We start from the raw sequence: 21,580 nt of genomic DNA, 5'->3' as shown, positions 1-21,580 counted from the left end.
ATTTGGTTCTTGAAATATTCCTTAACCATCAACCTTATGCATTAATTCAACAATTATGTACTAAGTGTCAGGCACTGGAAATACTGAGATGAATAAAACAGGTCTTGATTATAAGGAAAAGTAACGTATAGAAAACTACAGTAGAGTGAGAGCAGAAGTATGACTGAGGGAAGGCTAGGGAGGTGGGTCTGCAAGGAGACCCCTAACTCCAGCTTGGAGTGGGGGTAGGAACAGAATTTGTAACACTTCTAGCAGGGGTTAATGCTTGAGAGGAATCTCTAACCTTAAAGCACAGTAAGTTTGTCAAGCATCATTGGCAGAAGGAGCGTGTGAGGGTTCAAGCATCGTAGCGAGAAGGAACAGAAGCCAGAAGAGGCTTCTGGTATATTCTGATACATTCAGAGTTGGAAAAATAGCTTTGGAGGATAGACATCGGGTGTATGGAGGGTTCCAGAGGAGATGAGATTAGAAATGTAAATAAAGCCAGGTCATGAAATGCTGTGCGTGTTTTTGTTTGTTTGTTTTTTGAGACAGTCTCACTCCGTCACCCAGGCAGGAGTGCAGTGGCGTGATTTCAGTTCACTGCAACCTCTAACTTCTGGGTTCAAGCTATTCTCCTGCCTCAACCTCCTGAGTACCTGGGATTACAGGAACCCACCACCACACCTGGCTAATTTTTGTACATTCAGTAGAGACAGGGTTTCACCATGTTGGTCAGGCTGGTCTTGAACTCCTGACCTCAGGTGATCTGCTCACCTCAGCTTCCCAAAGTGGTGGGATTACAGGTGTGAGCTACTGTTCCTGGCATGCCCTGCATGTTTTAAGGCGGCATCTATGCTTTATCTTGAAAGTTACAAGGGAACCAACAAAGGATTTCACAGGGGAATGACCTAGGTAGTACAGTAAGGTAGTTAAGAGTGCAGAATCTATATATCAGTGAAGTTCAAGGTGTAGTTCAGGTACCAGCCTTCTCAGTGTTACTGGAAACTTGTTAAAAATGCAAATTATTGGACCCCATTCTAGACCTACTGAATCAGAAACTAGAGATAGGCCCCAGTCATCTGTGTTTTAACAAGCTCTCCAGATGACTCCAATGCGTGCTCAATCTGGAAAACTACTTCCATACACAGACCGCCTAGGTTGGAAGCCAAGCTCTCTCACTGTATGACCTTGGGCAAGTTCTAAACTCAAATGAAGAAAGAGGATACGGGGAGGGGACAGGAAGTGAGGGAAGAGCCATGACACTAAACTAAGACCCACAGGCCAGATAAAAATGGTTGGTTATCCAGAAGGAATCTGAGTGAAAATGACAATCGTGATAATAGCTCACATTTATTAAGAACTTACTGTGGACCAGGTATTATTCTAAGAACTTTACAAATATGAGTTTACTCAATCGTCACAACAACTTTATAATCCTATTTTTCATCTGAGGAAACTGAGACTCAGAAAGGTAAAAATATGGAGTGATGTTTACAATTAAAGTGGGATTTTTCTTTTTCTTTTTGAGACAGGGTCTCACTCTGTCACCCAGGCTGGAATGCAGTGCCATGATCACAGCTCACTGCAGCCTCAATCTCCCAGGATCCAGCGATCCTCCCACCTGTCTCCTGAGTAGCTGAGACTATAGGCACACCCTAGCATACCCAGCTAATGTTTGTATTTTTTGTAGAGACGGGTTTCATCATCTTGTCCAGGCTGGTCTTGAATTCCTGGGCTCAAATGATCCTCCTGCCTTGGCCTCCCAAAGTGTTGGGATTATGGGCATAAGCCACTGCACCCAGCCGAGTTTTCTTTTTATTAAAAGAAAAAAACCCATAAATGATGTATATATGCATGGAAAAAGATTAGGAGGAAATAGCCCAACATACTCATTGTGGTGGTACAATTGGAGGCATTTTAAATTTCTTTTTTGTAGTTACCTTTGTTTTCCAGAATTTCTACAAAAAGTTTATATTGCTTTTGTAATCAGGGAAAACACCCTTTTGAAAAAGAAATTGAATACGTGCACTTCAGGAAGACGTGAGCATCCTCTCAGTGCACAATGCACTGAAAGAAAAATGCACCCTGCTTGTCGCTATTTCCTGCAAGAGGATTCCGAGGACCTTATCACATTGGCACACAGTGAGGGAACTGGTGGAGGAGTTTCTCTCAGGCCTCAGAACTGGGAAGAGCTGTACTGATTTGCTTTTTATCTTCTAGTCACTGTGACTCATGTAACTCAATGATCTTTCAACTTTTTTTTTTTTTTTTTTTTTTTTTTTTGCCTGAGACTCCCTTGAGATTCTTTTTACATTTTTGTTGTGAAGTAATTTTTGCTTTACATGAAAGTTGGAAAAAGAATCGGTGCAGACAGATAGTTCCCGAACACTCTCTATCCAGCTTTCCCTAATGTTAACTGAGTTAACCATGGCACAGTTTCCAGATCAAAACTAGGAGATTTACAGTTGTACAATAATATTGACTAAACAGTAGAGTTTATTCACATTTTCCCAGTCTTTGCACTAATGTCTTTTTTCTGTTCCAGAAGCCAATCTAGGATCCCGTATGGCATTGGGTTGCCATGTCTCATTAGCCAACTTCAATGGGACAGTTCTTCAATCTTTTGTCTTTTGTGGCCTTGACACTTTTTTTTTTTTTTTGAGATTGAGTCTCATTCTGTTGCCCAGGCTGGAGTGCAGTGGTGCGATCTCGGCTCACTGCAACCTCTGCCTCCCACGTTCCGGCAACACTTCTACCTCAGCCTCCTGAGTAGCTGGAATTACAGGCATGCGCCACCACTCCCGGCTAATTTTTATATTTTTAGTATAGATGGGGTTTCACCATGTTGGTCAGGTTGGTCTGGAACTCCCGACCTCAGGTGATCTGCCTGTCTTGGCCTCCCAAAGTGCTGGGATTACAGGCGTGAGCCACCGCGCACGACCGCTTTGACACTTTTTAAGATCCTGGTCAGCTACTTTGAAAAATATCCCTCGTTTTAGATCTGTTTGATGTTTTTTTCATGATTAGACTGCAGTTATGCATTTTTTTTAGAGGAATATCAGAGAAGTGATATTATGCCATTCTCAGGACTCCCTGGTCTTTTATAACTGTGCCCCCTTGCACATTTTTATCATGCAATTTTATAATTATAAATGTAAATGGTTGCCAAGATGTTTATTTCCAATCTGTTGTAAATATCAGCATTTAAAATGCAAGTACTTCACTCTTTTAAATGTATCCAATGGAATCTAAATACCAAAGTCATTTTTACTCGCTATTGTTTTATTTTAAAATACATGAAGATCTTTTTTAAACATTTAACATTTTACTTCTGGAAGCTGAATTTCTAGTCCACTTTCATCAGATAATATTGTCTTAAGGTAATACATTTTTGGGTGGGAGCAGAGGCTCATGTCTATAATCTCAGCACTTTGAAAGGCCAAGGCAGGAGGAGTGCTTGAGGGAGTCAAGACCAGTCTGGGCAATATAGAGAGAGCCCCGTATGCACAAAAGAAAAATTTTACAAAATCAGTCAAGTGTGGTGGTGCGTACCTACAGTCCCAGATACTCAGAGGCGGAGGTGGGAGGATGGCTTGAGTACGGGAGGTTGAGGCTGCAGTGAGCCCAGGTGACAGAGGGAGACCCTGTTTCAAAAAAAAGGTAAAGCTTAAAATGCTGTATAAATTGAAATTGATTTTTTACTTGACTTTTACCATAAAGCACTATTAGAATTATTATGATTATTATACACCATGATCAAAACAAGTATAAAGTTTTTAAAAAATAATTATTACTTATGAAAAGTAAATTTTTATTTAAATATATCTCTTAATAAAATGAATGGGACTTTCTTTTCAGGTATCCAGGATAACTAATACTTATTGCTAGAAAGAGACAGTTTTCAGCATCACATCTTATTTTTTTTTTTTTTTGAGACAAGGTCTCACTATGTTGCCCAGGCTGGTCTCAAAGTCCTAGGCTTAAACAGTTCTCCTGCCTCAGCCTCCTGAGTAGCCTGGACTGTAGGGTCTTAAGACCTTTCAGCAATTCTTTTTTTTTTTTTTTTTCTTGAGACAGAGTCTCGCTCTGTCTCCCAGACTGGAGTGCAGTGGCATCATCTCAGCTCACTGCAACTTCTGCCTTCCGGGTTCAAGCAATTCTCTGCCTCAGTCTCCTGAGTAGCTGGGATTACAGGTACCCGCCACCATGCCCTCCTAATTTTTGTACTTTTAGTAGAGACAGCATTTCACCATCTTGGCCAGGCTGGTCTTGAACTCCTGACCTCGTGATCCAGCCGTCTTGGCCTCCCAAAGTGCTGGGATTACAGGCATGAGCCACCGCACCCAACTCAACATCAATTCTATTTCTAATTTTTAAATATATGTGAGGGCTGAAAAACTTGTTTATATAAGAAGAAAATTAAAAAGTTTTATTATAGGATTGTCATGTAATTCCATGAACATTTTCTGGGCTAGAAACCAAAAATCAGACTTACCTCCCAACAAAAATAACTTTTTTCATTTTTTACTGAGATATAATTCACATACCACAGAATGCACACCTTTAAACTGTATGATTAAGTGGTTTTAGTATATTTAGAAAGTTGTACAACCATCAGTACTATTCAATTCCGGAATATTTTCATCATCCCAAGAAGAAACTCATTACATGTTAGCAGTCACTCCCCATTTCCCCCCGCCCCCACTCCTGGCAAACATTAATATTTCTGCCTCTGGATTTGCCTATTCTGGTCATTTCATGTACGTGAAATCATATATTATGTGGCCTTTTGTGCCTGGCTTATTTCACTTATTTCATTTTGCTGAATGTTTTCAAGGTTTATCCACATTGTAGCATGAATCAATATTTCATTCCTTTTTATATCTGAATAATATTCCCTTGTATGGGTATACCAAATTTTTTTTATCCATTTGTCAGTTGATGGACATTTGAGTTGTTTCCATCTTTTGGCTATCGTGAATAGTGACGCTATAGACATTCATTTATGCTGAGTGCAATGACGTGCCTGTAGTCCCAGCTACTCAGGAGACTGAGGCAAGGGGGTCACTTGAGCCCAGGAGTTCAAGCCCGGCCTGGGTAACACAGAGAGACCTCATCTCTAAAACAATAAAAAGAACACATTGATTTACAAGGTTTTTGGTGGGCACATGTTTTCATTTCTCTTAAAGTGGAATTATTGTGTCATATGGGAACTCTGTTTATAAAATTTTGAGGAAATGCCAGACTTTCTCAAAGTAGCTGTACTACTTTAATTCCCACCAGCAATGTATGAGCATTCCAATTCTTCTGCATCCTTGCCAACACTTCTTGTTGTTCTTGCTATTATTATTATTATTATTTTTTGAGACGGAGTCTTGTTCTGTTGCCCAGGCTGGAGTGCAGTGGTGTGATCTCAGCTCACTGCAATCTCCGCCTCCCAGGTTCAAGCAATTCTCCTGCCTCAGCCTCCTGAGTAGCTGGGATTACAGGAGCATGCCACCAGGCCTGGCTACCTTTTGTATTTTTAGTAGAGATGAGGTTACATCATCTTGGCCAAGCTGGTCTTGAACTCTTGACCTCGTGATCCACCTGCCTTGGCCCGCCAAAGTGCTGGGATTACAGGTGTGAGCCACCGAGCCTGGCCTGTCTTTTTTTTTTTTTTAAGGGACAGGTTCTCACTCTATTGCCAAGGCTGGAGTGCAGTGGCAGCAATCATAGCTTGCTGCAGCCTCAAAATCCTAGGCTCAAGCAATCCTCAGCCTCCTGAGTAGCTGGGACTACAAGGTGTGTGTGCTACCGCACCTGACCAATTTTTTAAAATTTTTTCAGAGACGGGGTCTTGCTATGTTGCCCAAGCTGGTTTCAAACTCCTGGTCTCAAGTGATCCCCCTGCCCTAGCCTCCCAAAGTGCTGGGATTATAGAGGCATGAGCCACCATGCCCAACCTATCTTTTTGATTATAGCTATCCTAATAGATGTCTTCACTAGGTATCTCTTTGTGGTTTTGATATGCATTTCCTTAATGGCTAATTATGTTGAGGATCTTTTCATGTACTTTTTGACTGTTTGTATATCTTCTTTGGAGAAATGCCTCTTTAGATTCTTTGCCCATTTTTAACTAGGTTATTTTTTTATCATTTGGTTGTGAGAATTCTAGATATTCTAGATACAAGTACATTGTCAGGTTTATGACTTGCAAATATTTTCTCCCATTCTGCATGTTGCCTTTTCACTTTCTGGGTGGTTTAATTTGTAGTACAATAGTGTTTCATGCTAGGCAGGCATAGTGGCTCATGCCTATAATCCTAACACTTTGGGATGTTGAGGCAGGAGGATCACTTGAGCCCAGGAGTTTGAGACTAGGTTGGGCAACATAGTGACAGTCCATCTCTACAAAAAATTAAAAAACAATTAGCTGGGTGTCATGGCACACTCCTGCGGTCCCAGCTACTAAGGTGGCTGAAGTGGAAGTATGGCTTGAGTCCAGGAGGTCAAGGCTGCATTGAGCTATGATTATGACACTGTACTCCAGCTTGGGTGACAGAGTGAGACTCTGTTTCAAACAACAAAATAAAAGTGATTCATTCTCTTGCAGTCCAATTTATCTCTCTCTTGTTTTCCTTTGTCACTTATGCGTTTGCTGTCCTATCATCCTAAGAATTCCTTACCTAATCCAAGGTCAGGAAGATTTATACTTGTTTTCTTCTGAGTTTTAGTTTTAGTTGTTACACTTTTAGCTCTGGGTCTGTTACATTACTGTGTACATTTTAAGGTCAACATGTCAATTTCTTCAAAGAAAAAAAAGCCAGCTGGGATTTTATTAGAGATTACATTCAATCTGTAGAGCAATTGGGGGAGTAGTGCCATCTTAGCAGCATTAAATCTTCTAATCCATGAACAAGAAACATCATTCCATTTACTAAGGTCTTCTTTGTTCTCTGGCAATGGTGTTTCGTAGTTTTCAGTGTACAAGTTTTGCACTTCATTTGTTAAATTTATTTCTAATTAATTAATTATTTTATTGCAAATAGAATTTTTTTTAATTTAATTTTCAAGTTGTCCATTGTTACTGCTTAGTCATAGAATTGATTGCGGTGTTTTCTGGTATCCTGCAACCTTGCTGAACATGATTATTAGCTCTAATAGTTTTCTGTGGATTCTTTGGGACTTTCTAACTAAGGTTATGCCACCTGCAGATAGAGATATTTTTACTTCTTCTTTTCCAATCTGGATGCCTTTAATTTTTTTTCTTGCCTATTTATCCCAGCTAGAACTTCTAGTACAATATTGAATAGAAGTGGTGAGAGTGGACATTCTTGTATTGTTTCTGATCTTAGGGGGAAATCTTTCAGTTTTATGCCATTAAATTTGATGTTAGTTGTGGGTTTTTCATAGATGTTCTTTACCAGATTAAAAGTTACTTTCTATTCCTTGTTTATTGAGGTTTTTTTTATGTTTTTATTTTTATTTTTTTTTTAAATGAGATGGAGTCTTGCTCTGTCACCCAGGCTGGAGTGCAGTTGCTTGATCTCTGTTCACCGCAACCTCCACCTTCCGGGTTCAAGCAATTCTCCCACTTCAGCCTCCTGAGTAGCTGGGATTACAGGTGCCCGCCACTACACTTAGATAATTTTTGTATTTTTAGTAGAGACGGGGTTTCACCATGTTGGCCAGGCTGGTCTCAAACTCCTTACTTCAAGCGATCTGCCCGCCTCGGCCTCCCAAAGTGCTGGGATTACAGGCATTAGCCACCGCGCCCAGCTTATTGAGTGTTTTTTATCATGAAAGAATATTGAATTTTGTCAAATGTTTGTTCTGCATCTATGGAGATGAACAGGTTAGTTTTTGTTCTATTAATGCAGTGGACTACACTGACTGATTTTCTTATGTGGAACCTTGCGTCCCTAGGAAAAATCTTATTTGGTCATTGTTCATAATTCATTTTATTTGTTGTTGGATTCAGTTCAGTAGCATTTGTTGACGATTTTTGTATTTGTGTGATAAAATACATAACATAAAATTCACCATTTCAACAATTTCAAAGTGTACAACTCAATGATATTTATTATGTTCATAATGTTGTACAATACTTACCACTATGTAGTTTCAAGACATTTTCAGCATGACAAAAGGAAACCCACACACACTAAGCAGTCATTCTCCCCTCCCCCTGGCAACCACTAATCTGCTTCCTGTCTCTATGTATTTGGCTATTCTGAATATTTTTTGCCCAGGTGCGAGGTGAAAAGGGTTTGGGTGAAATCTCCTCTATTTAGAAAATGACTATCTGGAATTCTTTATCAGTCAGCAGCCAGTCAGTAGCCTGTCCAACACAATTATTCACAGGCCCCTTTTGTACCTCCTGCATTTGGCAAGAAAGGGAGGTAAGCATGGAAAAGGAAGAGGGCCATCTTTCAACTGTGTGTCCCCTCCTTCTGCCAGAGAAGGGGGGCTATGAGAAGAGAACTGCCCAGGATGGCTCCAGGCAAAATATAAACATTTGTCTCCTTTGCCCTCAAATCTCCCCTTTCTGCTGCTATATCCAGGCCTTAGTGGCCTCAAGTAGCCAGGACCCAGGATATCTCTAAGATCTCTTTCCTCCAGGCGGGGCTGCAAGCCCTGACACTACTTTCATAATTGGTTTCCTGTTGGGTGTACCTTGCCTGGCAAGCCTTGCTAACTGGCCAGATGGCAACCACTTGCTTGAGCCACGTGTTCTTGTTTGCTAAGAGCCTCCCTAGGTTATCCTGTCCAAATTCCCTGAACGTGAGGAATGTCAAGCCCCAAAGCTTGACTCACTCAAGTCAAGTGACTCACTCAAGTCCAAGAAGGAGGTACTTCTGGAGAGCAGGGTGATCTTTCTGTACTTTTCTAGTGATGCACATGGGCAAATTTGTTATTTGGTGAAGCAGGATCAGGGATTGGGAAGAGAAAGGTGACACCCCCACCCTCGCAGGATGCCTTACAGCCCAGTTCACTCCACAGCTTTGTTAGGAGCTAAGTCTCTGGAGAGGCTCTGGGGAATTTTTTTTCTCCAGGGAGGCTTTCTGGCCTACACTTCTCCAGACCCCAAGGACACTCCCAGATGCAAAGTGATGTCATTGGAGTGTTTTCAGATAGAGAATTTCAGACTTGCTCTGACCTCATGTGCTTTTTGTTTCCAGTTAAACCCAAACTTTCCAAGACTTGAGTTCATTTACATTTAATCAAAATTCCCTTTCTGGGCTCCACTTCTAATTACACATGGCCTCTAAGTCTTCTTGGCCATCAGGTACCAGTTGATCAAAAGTGTCACACATTTAGGTAGGGCCAGTGTGGCTGACATGCCCTTTGAAGTTAAATAGGGCTGGAAATGAGTGCAATATTGCTCACATGATGTCAAATCTCACATGTTTGAAATAGAGTGTGTGACATTTGACAAACACAAGCACATGGTGAGGCAGCTATTCTGCTTGCAGAGCAAAGACTCCCCTAAGGAATAGGGGAGTGACTGCTCATTGGGGCCTGTCTCTTTGTTGACAGCAGACTCAGACTGAGGGCTCTTTGATGAAGAATTAGAATGCTATTTCCAGCCCTTAGGCAAATAATGGGCTAACGAATGACTCTAGGATTTTAGGAGGCAGGTCTCACTCTGGGGGACAGTCCCCACTGAAGGAAAAGTTCTTTCCTCACTCCCACATATGTGGCTGATAAAAGCTACTTGTCTGACTGGGTGTGACAGCTCATGCCTGTAATCCCAGCGCTTTGGGACGCTGAGGAGGGCAGATCGCTTATGGTCAGGAGGTTGTAAACCAGCCTGGCCAACATGGTGAAACCCTGTCTCGACTGAAAATACAAAAATGAGCAGGGCTAATTTTTGGCACACACATTTCAGCTACTAGGGAGGCAGAGGCAGGAGAATAGCTTGAACCCAGGAGGCAGACATTGCAGTGAGCTGAGATTGCACCACTGCACTCCAGCCTGGGTGACAGGGCAATACCCTGTCTCAAAAAAAAAGCTAGTTATCATATGTATGCAATGTACTTCTCCTTGAAGGCTACTCCAAATGGTTTGAGTTTGGCCATCTACCCAGAATGCATATGTACCCAGCAAGTGCATTTCTATTTCTACCATATTTACCGATAGCAGGCTTTAGGGCAAGTACTCTTTTTCACTGAGTCAGGTTTAGACCACAGAATCCTCAGGCCAGCACTCCCAGCAGCCTGGACCAGTTGCTTGGAGTTGGTATACAAGATAATGACAATTGCTATCATTTTACTGAGGACTTATTATGGTTGAGGAACTGGCTAAGTGCATTAAGTGCATTATCTCTTTTCATTCCCACAATAGTCTTGTTATGTACTATTATTCTCATTTTACAGACAAGGAACCAAGTGAAGGGAAGGTAAGTAGACTTTCTCAAGGTCAAATTGGCAGAAGTGATCTGGAATTCCAGTCTGTCTGACTCCAGAGACTAACCTCTTAACTGTCATGTTATGCCAGTCCGTTCATTCACTTAATAGGTATTTAATCGGCACTAATTCCGTGTTAGCATGGTTCTAGGCAGGGGGGAGACAGCAGTCAGAAGATCTTTGCCCAGTGGAACATGACACTGTGTGGGCCTCTGGACGAAGGTCCTCCGGGAATCAGTGACCTAACACTGGATAATACATCCATTTGCTAGCAAGATAACGGATCTCAAAAATGTGGGAGCTCCATGCTGAAACACAGGGAGTGTGTGAAAAACTCAAGCCACAAGGCAAAGGGGCAATGGCAAAGTTTCAGCTCAACGCTGACAGGGCTCTGTGCCCATGGTATAGGCTGCAGCCTACCCTCCAGTGCTTGAGAAGGAGAACATGCCCTACTGATCTCTGTAACCCTGTGAAGGTCAACCACCCCAGGCCCTCCTAACCATAAGCCAGCATTAAGTTTTTCAAGTATCCCACATCTGCCTGTCTTTTTTGCCATTAGCCACTGAATGTGTGAAGCTCGTGGCTCCCCGCAAGGAACCCTGGGGGTGGGTCACAGGTGGGGCTGAGCTCACTCTTCCTATAGATACATTTCCCCCTTGTAAAGAGCAAAGGAGACAGATCAAAGGCCACCTGGGCCCACTTGCTTGCTGGAGAGACCCGGGGGAGCTGGAAAGGAAAGGGGAGGAGAGGACTGGGGCCGGCTGGAGCTGTGCTGTGATTGATTGGCTTGTTTTGCTCCTGCATTTCTGTTTACCCAGCTGGACCTGCTGCTGCCCAGAGGACCAGCATGTGCATGGCCACTCTGGCCGGCCTTTGGGGCAGTGTCAGAGCGAGCTGTGCACTCAGCCATCTCCTGGCAAAACTGAGGCAGGGAAGTTTGTGTTTTATGTCTGCAAGCTTCTTGCCCACTGGGTCTTCTCCCACCTCCAGGGACACCCCTCCATAACACACACACCCCAGTCTCAGCCACAGAATTCTTCAAGTCTTCTTCCTCTTAGTGGAACCTAGTGTCACTCAGGCATCTAAGACACTAACAGGTAAACATCTGCCAACAGCCTCTAGCTTAATTCTTCTAGCATTTCAAAATGTCAGGCTTCTCTGTAATTAATTAGTCCATTCAACGCAGACAAGAACAGAGGGCCTCAGGAGAGGGAAACAAATAGCTTATGAAAGAGCTGCAGATCCAAGGACACAAATGAAGTACCCTGTCTTCTAGGTCAGTCTTTCTGCTAATTGACAAACAAGTTTAAAACAAATCCCAGCATCTTAGTAATGCCCTCTGCTCGGTTTCAGTAGCAGTAGTCAAGGTAGAACGGATTCAGAACTCAGTGTGTTGGGGAGATGGGGGGCCGTGGGCAGGGATTTGAGGATTTGAAGGACCCATCTAGGCGCATGTGGCCAATGGTTTGTCAGTATTTAGAGCCAGCTCTACTTGTCTTGAAAACCAACCCAACCCCAAACCAGAAGCAAGGAGAGACTGGTGGCAAAGGACTCGTGGGCTTCGGGTAGGCACTAGAATGGTGGTTTAGAGTGGCCTTTGGAGTCAGACAAGGCTGAATGGGAGTTTCAAATCTCAGCTCTGCTACTTACAACTGTTTGACTTTGGGTAAGTTGCTTAGCTTTTCTGAGTCTCAGTAAAACCTTCTGTCAAGTGAGGATAACATCTACCTCACTGCATTGTTGCGAGGATTAAATACCATAAAGTGTGCTAAGTGCTTAGCAACTGATCTGTGTTATCTTTTTTTTTTTTTTTTTTTTGTCCCTAGATAGCTTCAGAAGATCTGTGTTATCAATATACACGGAGGGGTGTGATGATCAAAGAGGAGGGTTATGGAGGGAGGAGGTTGGGATACCTCGGTGTCATCCTGAAATGTTCAGCACTTTGGGTGTGCATTCCTATTGTTTACACAGTTCAAAGGCGAGTTCAGAAGGTGGAAACAACCCAAATGTCTATCAGCAGATGATTGGACAAACAAAATGTGGCACACACATGCAATGGAATACTATTCAGCCTTTAAAAGGAAGGAAATTCTGATGCATGCTACAACACAGATGAACCTGGAGGACATTATGCTAAGTGAAATAAGCCAGTCACAAAAAGGCAAACACTGTATGATTCCACTTACATGAAGTTTCTAGGATGGTTTAATTCACAGAAACAGAGAGTAGAATGGGGGTTGCCAGGGGCTTGGAAAGGGGCGAATGGGGAGCTCATGTTTGATGGGTACAGAGTTTCTATCTGAGAAGATGAAAAAGTTCTGGCTATGAGGGTGGCACGACACTGTGAACGTTCTGATTCATACGCTCAAAACGGTTAAAATGGGAAATGGGAAATTCTGTGTTATATGTGTTTGCTGCAATTTTGGATGGATGACAGGTATGGCCTTTCTCTTTGTGTTAGAAAAGCCATGACAGGTCAGTGCCCTGGTGAAAACCTGGCTGGGATTCTATTTTCTTTTTTTTTTTTTTTTTGAGAAGGAGTTTCACTCTTGTTACCCAGGCTGGAGTGCAATGGCGCAATCTCGGCTCACCGCAACCTCCGCCTCCTGGGTTCAGGCAATTCTCCTGCCTCAGCCTCCTGAGTAGCTGGGATTACAGGCATGTGCCACCATGCCCAGCTAATTTTTTGTAGTTTTAGTAGAGACGGGGTTTCACCATGTTGACCAGGATGGTCTCGATCTCTTGACCTCGTGATCCACCCGCCTCGGCCTCCCAAAGTGCTGGGATTACAGGCTTGAGCCACCGCGCCCGGCCTGGATTCTATTTTCTACTCCATTATGAGAAGGCAGCCAGTTTCCATACAGCGGAAGGGGAGAGAGTGAGAGGGAGAAGGATGGGGGGCTATATAGACAGAAGCAGGAGAGGAGGGAGAGGAGGATGGCCTGGGCTGTCAGTGTAAAACAAAAAATACAAAAGTTGGAGGCTTTTCAGCTTTGAAAATGTAACAAGCAACGAGAGTAGGCGCCATCCCTAGGTGAGCCCCAAAGCCCACTTGGGCCACAGCTATAGCCAGGCTGGGAGACCACAAAAGGGAAGGAGGAGGTAATTTGGACTGGCCTGAGGTAAAAATTGCAGAGATTTGCAAGTGCAATCAGCTCTTCAACTCCCCACCACTTCCAAGGCAGAGTGGGTGGGACCAGCTTCTTCTCTTCCTCCAATCCCACTCCTTCCAGGCTACGAGGGGCCCCTCAAGGCTGCCCTTCTCATTCGGTTCCAGCTGCCTGATTTCCCTGGAGAGGAGGTTGTGGAGGTGGGGCTGCCAGTCCCTACATCCCTAGCAGACCAACCTCTTCACGGGACCATCCGGACCCTGTACACGTGGACCCTGGCCGTGTAGACACACCTGAGTCCAGGAACGACACAAGCCGCAGGGATCCCAGCCTAGGCACGGAGGTAATTAGGCACGTCTTCTCTGCTCCTGAAGTAATGTTTATTTGTCTTTCAAATTCTGCCAACCAAAATGGCTTAGGCTGTGATTTACCATCACACCATTATGTCATACTTCCTTACTGCTTTTATGACCAAGAAAGACTTCAGGCACAGTAGCCATATTATGTCCCAGCGAACTCCTGCCCAAATTGAGTCACTGTTTCTGGTCCCTATCGCTGGTCAAATCTGACATCTAAGGGTAACTGCTGTTTTAGGGCACATCTTAAAGCAAATGCAAAAAATAACAAATGTACCTATTTTGTGACTGAAATTTGCATCTGTCTTTTTACCCTCTCCCGGCAAATATGTTTTATGTTTATTTAAACAGCCTTTAATAAAAATGTACAGCTGCAAAGCATCTTGCTACTCAATGCTTTCTGGTTAAGAAAATTGCCCATAATCACAGTGGACTTTACTATTTGTAACTGAATATTATTTTCCATCTGTGTATGGCTGCAGCCCAATGTATGAGTGTTGTAAATGCAACGTGAGGCTTATCTGAGGTCAGAAGCTCTTCATTCATTCGTTTATTCAATCCATCAACAGACTTTTTTTGTGGACTTATCATATGGGGTTTAGGACCTTTGGGGAACAGAGGGGAAAGCATGGGCAGAGGCATGAGAGAGATGGTCACTGGTATGACAAGGGTAGCCATTGTCAACCACAGTTGATGTATTGTGATTGGCTGGAAAGTGTGACACAAGGAATTTGTTACTGATAATAGTTGATGTACCAAAGTTGCTGAATAATTTACTTTAGTTGTAAGGTAGAGTGGATTCAAGGTTATCTTTATAATAACAGCATCACTCTCACCCACTTGCATTTCAGTTTGTTTTAATGACAATTAGAGAAAAGGGCCTAATTAATAGCTGGCATACCAAGTAGATTCCCCAAGGACACTCATGGAGTGTGTCATGCATGTGCACATCACCTGTCAGTTTTATCATAGTTTAGAGTTGAGTGGCCTACACAGTGTGTGTTCTGTGGGAGAGTGGAAGGAGATGAAGCTGGAGAGGCAGGATGGGTAGATGCGGTTTTTCAGAGTTTGAGTAAACAGTTTCAGCTGGATTGGCCCCCAAATTTTGCAGATCTAATTGGCAGTAATGTAGAGCTACTGCTTGTTTATCAGCTTCCAGTATTTCCCCAAGTACAGGGATGTGATCTCAGTTAAAGTAGCCGCTGTCAACCCATACTTGTGAATTTGACCTGTCTTGGAAACCCTGTAATTATACTTCTCAGAATCAAGTACTTCTAGCACTGGCTGTGCTGCACATTGAGCTTCTTAGAAATGAGGATGTGACCCAAGAGGTAGCTTCCAGGTTAGGTTTCAAGGAGTGATTGTGCTGGGGACCACATCTACCTGTCTTGAGAAACAGAGGGAAAGTCTTAGTCATGAGTCAAACTAGAAAAACGAACTTACTAATAATGAACTTGGTAATGCTATTTCTACTGGGAAGCCAGATGGGGTATGAGGAGCTGTTGGGGTACAGAGAAGGAGTGTCTACTTTTCCTTACCTTTCCAATATAAAATGGATTTTGAGATTAACCAGGAAATGACACCCTTCATGAAAATAGAATAAATGATCAGCTTGGGGTCCCGATTTGAAGGGTACTAGAACTGTTTCCCTGCCCCTAAAAATACTCCTCACTGCTGCTGGATTTTCTAATATTAGAGATTGTGGTAGAATCCCTTTTTATTTGTTTATGGACTATAGTTTGCTCTGTTTAACTAGTTTTCATTTTCTTTTTCAAATGTATGCTGGAGGAAAAGAGGATAGTACTTTTAAAAACAAGAAGCACATTCAAAAATGAGCTGGAAGCCTGCTGGAATTGTTAAGGAAACCAATTGTGTGTAGATGCAACCTCAGTAATTAATCAGTGAACGTCTAGCAGCCAAATATCTGATGGGAGGGAGGAGGCCCTCTCCTTAGAGAGAGGGAAAATGACTACTCCCTTCTGATTGAAAAAGCACCATCTCAGACCTTCTTGCTGCTGACATGCAGATGTACATCTGGCTGTAATCTCTTACTCCCTGCTAGCCTTTGCCAAACTGTGTGGAACAGAAATCCAGTTTCTCCTCCATGTAAAGAGACAGAGAGAAATTGAATAGTTAGATAGTTAAAATTCTAAGCACTGGCTAGGAAAAGGAACATGCCCAAAGCAATAAAAAGACTCTCACTTAAAAAACTGCGGCTGAAGAAAGACTTGAGCAGTTTAAACAACTGGTGGAGTTGATTGGGGTGAAGGGAGTAGAAGTCTCAAAGCCACAGACAAGCCTTGATACTCTGCAGACAAGCTAAGAAATATTTAAATTGTGTGAAATCTACTCAAGGCTGATGAATAAGACAGAATAAAAGCTCGATAACATTTGAAGGAATTTATTTGCACTTAAAGTGTCCGTGTTTCTATAAATCTTGCTCTAAATTTTGTTTTATGTGGTGTTGTTTTAAAAACAGAGTTATTTATAAAGAATGAAAGCACAATTCAGTGGGGAAGTGTTCCCTGTTCCCTTTCTTCTAGCTGTCCAACCTAAGGGAAACCTATCATTGTGTCAAAAGTGGTGGCAACTTACTCAAATTGTAGGACTAGTATATAGGAGGAAAATGATGCCCGTTGAAGCTTTGCGTAGGAAACCCACGCTTCATAAGTGACAACAAATACAACAGTGCCTCAACTTTTGGATTAAATATTGCAGCCTTCTTTAAAAATAAAAAATGCTTCTGGGTAGGTTAACATATAGAGTTATTAGTATCTCAGTACAGCGGTTTCCCACACTGGGTATTTAATACACCCTTCATTTATATTGAGAACTTCTAAAATACAGGAAAGTGCAGAGAAGAATATAGCAAACACTTGTATTCTCACCATGCACAGGAGAAATACACTGCTACTGTATTTACTGTGTCTTCCATTCTTTTTCAATTAAAAAAAAGTGCTACAGGAAAAGTTGAAGCCCCCTTTATCTCCTGCCTCTAGTCAACTGATTTTCATTAATTTGGTATGTTTTCTTCCAAACCGTGATATACTTTTGTACTTTTTAAAACTTAGCATTATCTTCTTGAGATCAGTCCACGTGGGTGCCTATTGATCTAGTTCATTCTTATAGCTGAACAGTGACCTATAGCACAACCATGTCACATTTAATTTATTCATTCCTCCTTTGGTGGATATTTATTTCCAAATGTTTAGTGTTAGAAACAACTTGGCAATGAACACTGAGGTATGCGTGTCTTTGTACACTGGATTGGAATTTCTATAGAGGACGTACCTTTTAGAAAGTAAGATTTCTGGGTTAAAGAGTATGCACACTTTTCATTTTGCTGGGTACTGGCAGGTTGCTCTCCAATGTGGCTCTACCAAATAACAGTCCCATCGGTGGTGTATGAGCGGCTGTGACACCATACCATCTACAACTTTTGGGTTTTAATTTTTGCCTGTCTGGTGAGTAAAGATAGTATCTTGTTTTATTGTTGTTTTTATTTCCTTGAATACTAGTGAGGTTAAGTATCTTTGCATATATTTCTAGACCATTCCAGTGCCTTCTGCCAGTTGTCTGTTGATATTCTTTGCCCCTTTTCCATTGTGTTGATTGCCTTTTAAAATTGACTTATAGCATTTATTTTATGTCTTTTTTGATGCTGTTTCTTTTTCAATTATATGTGTGGCAAATGTCTTCTCCTACTGTATGGCTTATCTTTAGCTTTATGCTGTCATTTTTTCTTACAGACATTATAATGTTTATTGTGGTCACATTTATCAGTCTTTTCTATTAAAATTTATGAGTTTTTTTGTGTGTGATTAATTTATTGACTAATCTATGAGTTTTTGTGTGTGCATTATTCTATTCTGAGGTCATAAAGGTATTATATATTTGCATCAAAACTTTGTAAAATTTTGGTTTTAACATTTAGATTTTTAATTCATTTTGAATTGATTTTTATGTAGGGTTTGAATAAGTTATCTAATTGTATATTTTATCACATGGATAATTTTAGTACCATTTATTAAATAATCTATATCATATCCTCCATGATTTATAATCAATCTCTGTCCTATGCCTAGTTCTCATAGACTTACCTGAGTTGTCTGTAGGCCCTTTTTGTATTCCACTGGTCTATTTGTTTATCTATCTGCCAATACTATGATGTTTTATTTTTTATTTTTTGAAATGGAGTCTTGCTCTGTCTTCCAGGCTGGAGTGCAGTGGTGCGATCCTGGGTTCAAGCGATTTGCCTGCCTCAGGCTCCCTAGTAGCTGGGACTACAGGTGCATGCCACCCACCCGCCTAATTTTAGTATTTTTAGTAGAAACGGGGTCTCGCCATTTTGGCCAGGCTGGTCTCAAACTCCTGACCTCAAGTGATTCGTCTGCCTTGGCCTCCCACAGTTCTCAGATTATAGGCATGAGCCACTGCACCTGGCTTACATTGCTTTAATTGCTATAACATTATAATAAGCCTTAACAATATGCCCTTCATTACTCTTCTTCACAATTGTCTTGTATATTCTTGATGCCTTACTGTTCTGTTTAAATCTTACTCTCCATGTAAATCTTCTGTGTAAATTACTTTGTCAAAATCCAGAAAAATCCTGTTGTGATTTTGGTTGAACTTGCATAGAATTTATAGACCAATTTAAAGAGAATTGCCATATTTGTGTTGGGCCTTCCCATACATGAACATGGCATATTTCTCCTTTTTGAGGTTACTTTATTCTAAACTTTTTGTTTCAATATAATTATAAATTCACAGGAAGATGCAATGGTACAGAGAGGCCCTCTGTACCATTCACTTGTTTTCTCCCAGGGATTATATTTTACATAACTAGAGTACAATATCAAAACTAGGAATTCAACATTGGTACAATATGTGTGTATAAAATTATGCCATTTTTATCACAGGTGTAGATTTGTGTAAGATACAGAATTGTTCCATCACCACAAAGATGATCTTTATGCTACCTTTATGGTTACACCCACCCCATTCTATCTCTAACTCCCAGAAGGCACTAATCTAGTCTTCATCTTTACAGTTTTGTCATTTCAAGAATGTTATATAAGTGGAATAATACAGTATGTGACTTTTTGAGATTACCTTTCTTCATTCCCTGGAGATTCATGCAAGTTGCCATGTATGTCAGTAGTTACTCTTTTTTATTGCTGAGTCTACTAGTGATGAATTCTGTTAGTTTTCCTTCATCTGAGGATGTCTTGATTTCCCCTTCATTTTGAAGAATATTTTTTGCTGGGTATAGAATTCTGTGCTGGCAATTCTTTTCTTTCATGGTGTGAAGGTACCATAGTTGGTTATACCCATTCACTTGTTGAGGGACATTTTGGTTGTTTCTGGTTTGGGTGCTTTCTGTTTGTTCTCTCCTTTTTATTACTCTGTTTTCATTTTCTTGCCTTCCTGTGTGTTACATGAGTATTTTTTAGAATTCTGTTTTGATTTATCTACAGGATTTTTAGAGTTGTCTCTTTGTGTAGCATTTTTGTGGTTGCTCTAGGCCTGACATGACATACGCATAACTTATTACAATCTACTGTTGTCATCATTTTACCTGTTACAGTACAGCAACTTTATTCTTTTACTTTCCCCAGTTTATAATCATCTTAAGTATTTTGTTTACATACATTGAGAAAACTGTCAATGTTTTACTTTTTGCTTTTACCATCAAACATAATTTAGAAAACTCAATAGAAGAGGACAGCCTATTGTATCTATCCATATTTTTTGTTCTTTCTTTGTTCTTCCTTATTCCTGATGCTCAGATTCCTTCTATCACTTATTTCTGTTTGAAGACTTCCTTCAGCCATTCTTTAAATGTTAGTTTGCTAGTGATAAATTCTGTTAGTATTCCTGCATCTGAGGATGTCTTGGTTTTCCCTTCACTAAGAAGGATGTTTTTGTTGGTTGCAGAATTCTGTGCTGGTAGTTATTTTCTTTCAGTACTTAAAAAACATCATGTGACTTCCTTGTAACCTTCACAGATTTTGATGAGAAATCTACAGTCATTGAGATTATTCTTCCCTTATAGGAAAGTATAGTTTCTCTCTGGCTGCTTTTAAGATTTTTTTTCTCTGTTATTTGCTATCAGAAATTTGACCATGATGTGTTTTGGCCTGGATTTCTTTGGGTTTAACCTATTTGGGATTTACTCAGCTTTTTGAACCTGTAGGTTTATGTCTTTTGCCAGATTTGAGAAAATTTCAGCCACATTTTCTTTGAATACATTTTCAGCCTCACCTTTTATTTCCTCTCCTTCTGTGACTCTGATGACATGAATACTTTGTTAGAGTCCCACAGATCCCTGAGGCTCTATTCATATATATTTTTTCAGTCTACTTTCTCTTTGTTGTTTGTCCTTGGTAATTTCTATTTTTGTATCTTCAAGTTTACTGTTTCTTCTCTCTATCTCCTCTATTTTGCTACTGGGCCCATCTATTGAAGTTTTGAAATTTTGGTTGTTTTTTCATTCTAAAATTTCCATTTGGTTCTTCTTTATATCTCCTATTTTCTTTTTTAAGACGGGGTTTCACCATGTTGGTCAGGCTGGTCTTGAACTCCCAACCTCAGGTGATCCGCCCATCTTGGCCTCCGAAGTGCTTGGATTACAGGCGTGAGCCACTGCGCCTGGCCCATATATCTCCTATTTTCTTCGCTGAGATTTTTTGTTCTTTGTTTCAAGTGTTATAATTACTCGTTCAAAAGTTCTTATGATGGCTACTTTAAAATAGTTGACAGGTAATTGTAATATCTGTGTCATTTCAGTCTTGACATCTGTTGAATATCTTTTCTGATTCAAATTGAGATGTTCCTGGCTTTTGGTGTTATAAGTGATTTTTTGTTCAACTTTGACATTTTGGGTATTTACGTTATGAGACTGGATCTTATTGAAGTCTTCTGTTTTAGAAGGCCTCCTCTGACACTGCTCCAATGGTGGAAGAAGAGGCACCACCTCATTACTCCCAACTGGAGATGGACATACAGCTCCCTGTGTGGTCTCTACTGTCACTGTGGAGAGAGGGAATTATTAAGCCGCAACTTCTCACTTGGCTGTCTCTGACCCCACACTGTCTAGGTGATTCGGATACTTCCTTACATCCTAGGGAGGTGGGAAAGGTCAGCCACCCCACTCAGCCTTTGCTGGCATGAATAGGAATGTTTTTTTCTGTGGATATTTGCCAGGAGTAGAGAGCAGTTATTGTTAAAGGTGTTCTGTTCTACATGGTTGTTCTTTTTCTGATGTATTGGCTAGAGAGAGAAAGCTTATGTTGGGGATTTTTTTGTCTGTGCTTGTTGGTATTTCTGGGTTGTTAGCTTCTCTAGCACCCAGTCTGGTATATGTGAGGCAAAAAGGGAACAAAAAAAACTCACCAATACATTGCCTCAGTTCCCAAGGTCCCTACCCACTCTGCCCTTTTTTCTCTACCTGTCAGAGTCATCTTAAGTTCTGCCTTATACATAATGTTCAGGGTTTTTAGCTGTACTTGGCAGAAAGAGTAGGGAAAAGTACTTTTACTTCATCTTGTCTTGGAACTGAAGCATAAGATAATCTTTTATTACTTTCAAAAATTTTAATAATTTTCTCCATAAAGGTCTTATACAACTGTTGTGTGTGTATATATATACTACGTTGTTAACAGTGTTAATTCAGTGAATGGAAATGATTACCACTCTGTAATGCATGCAATAAAGCACTTACATGTACTTGTTTAAC

General features: G+C 41.1%; 1 protein-coding gene across 5 annotated transcripts in view; it reads left to right on the top strand.

Moving 5' to 3' along the window:
• PLAC1 (placenta enriched 1) overlaps positions 1–21,580 on the top strand; it is a 193,536-nt gene that overhangs the window by 36,624 nt on the left and 135,332 nt on the right. Inside the window, exon 1 of one of the 5 annotated variants that reach the window (XM_032260251.1) lies at positions 11,727–11,938. The exons of 1 other annotated variant lie outside the window; for it this stretch is intronic. The gene's annotated coding sequence lies outside the window, so the exon portion shown is untranslated. Of the gene's footprint in view, positions 1–11,726; positions 12,040–13,272; positions 13,827–21,580 lie in introns of those variants that run through there. 3 more of the 5 variants (XM_032260249.1, XM_032260252.1, XM_032260248.1) reach the window with 3 other exon arrangements.

This window comes from Sapajus apella, unplaced genomic scaffold, assembly GCF_009761245.1.
Source record: "Sapajus apella isolate SASKATOON/1434 unplaced genomic scaffold, GSC_monkey_1.0 scaffold115, whole genome shotgun sequence".
Classification (NCBI taxonomy): Eukaryota; Metazoa; Chordata; class Mammalia; order Primates; family Cebidae; genus Sapajus; species Sapajus apella.
The sequence above is the reverse complement of the archived record's forward strand: the minus strand, read 5'-3'. Positions and strand labels throughout refer to the sequence as shown.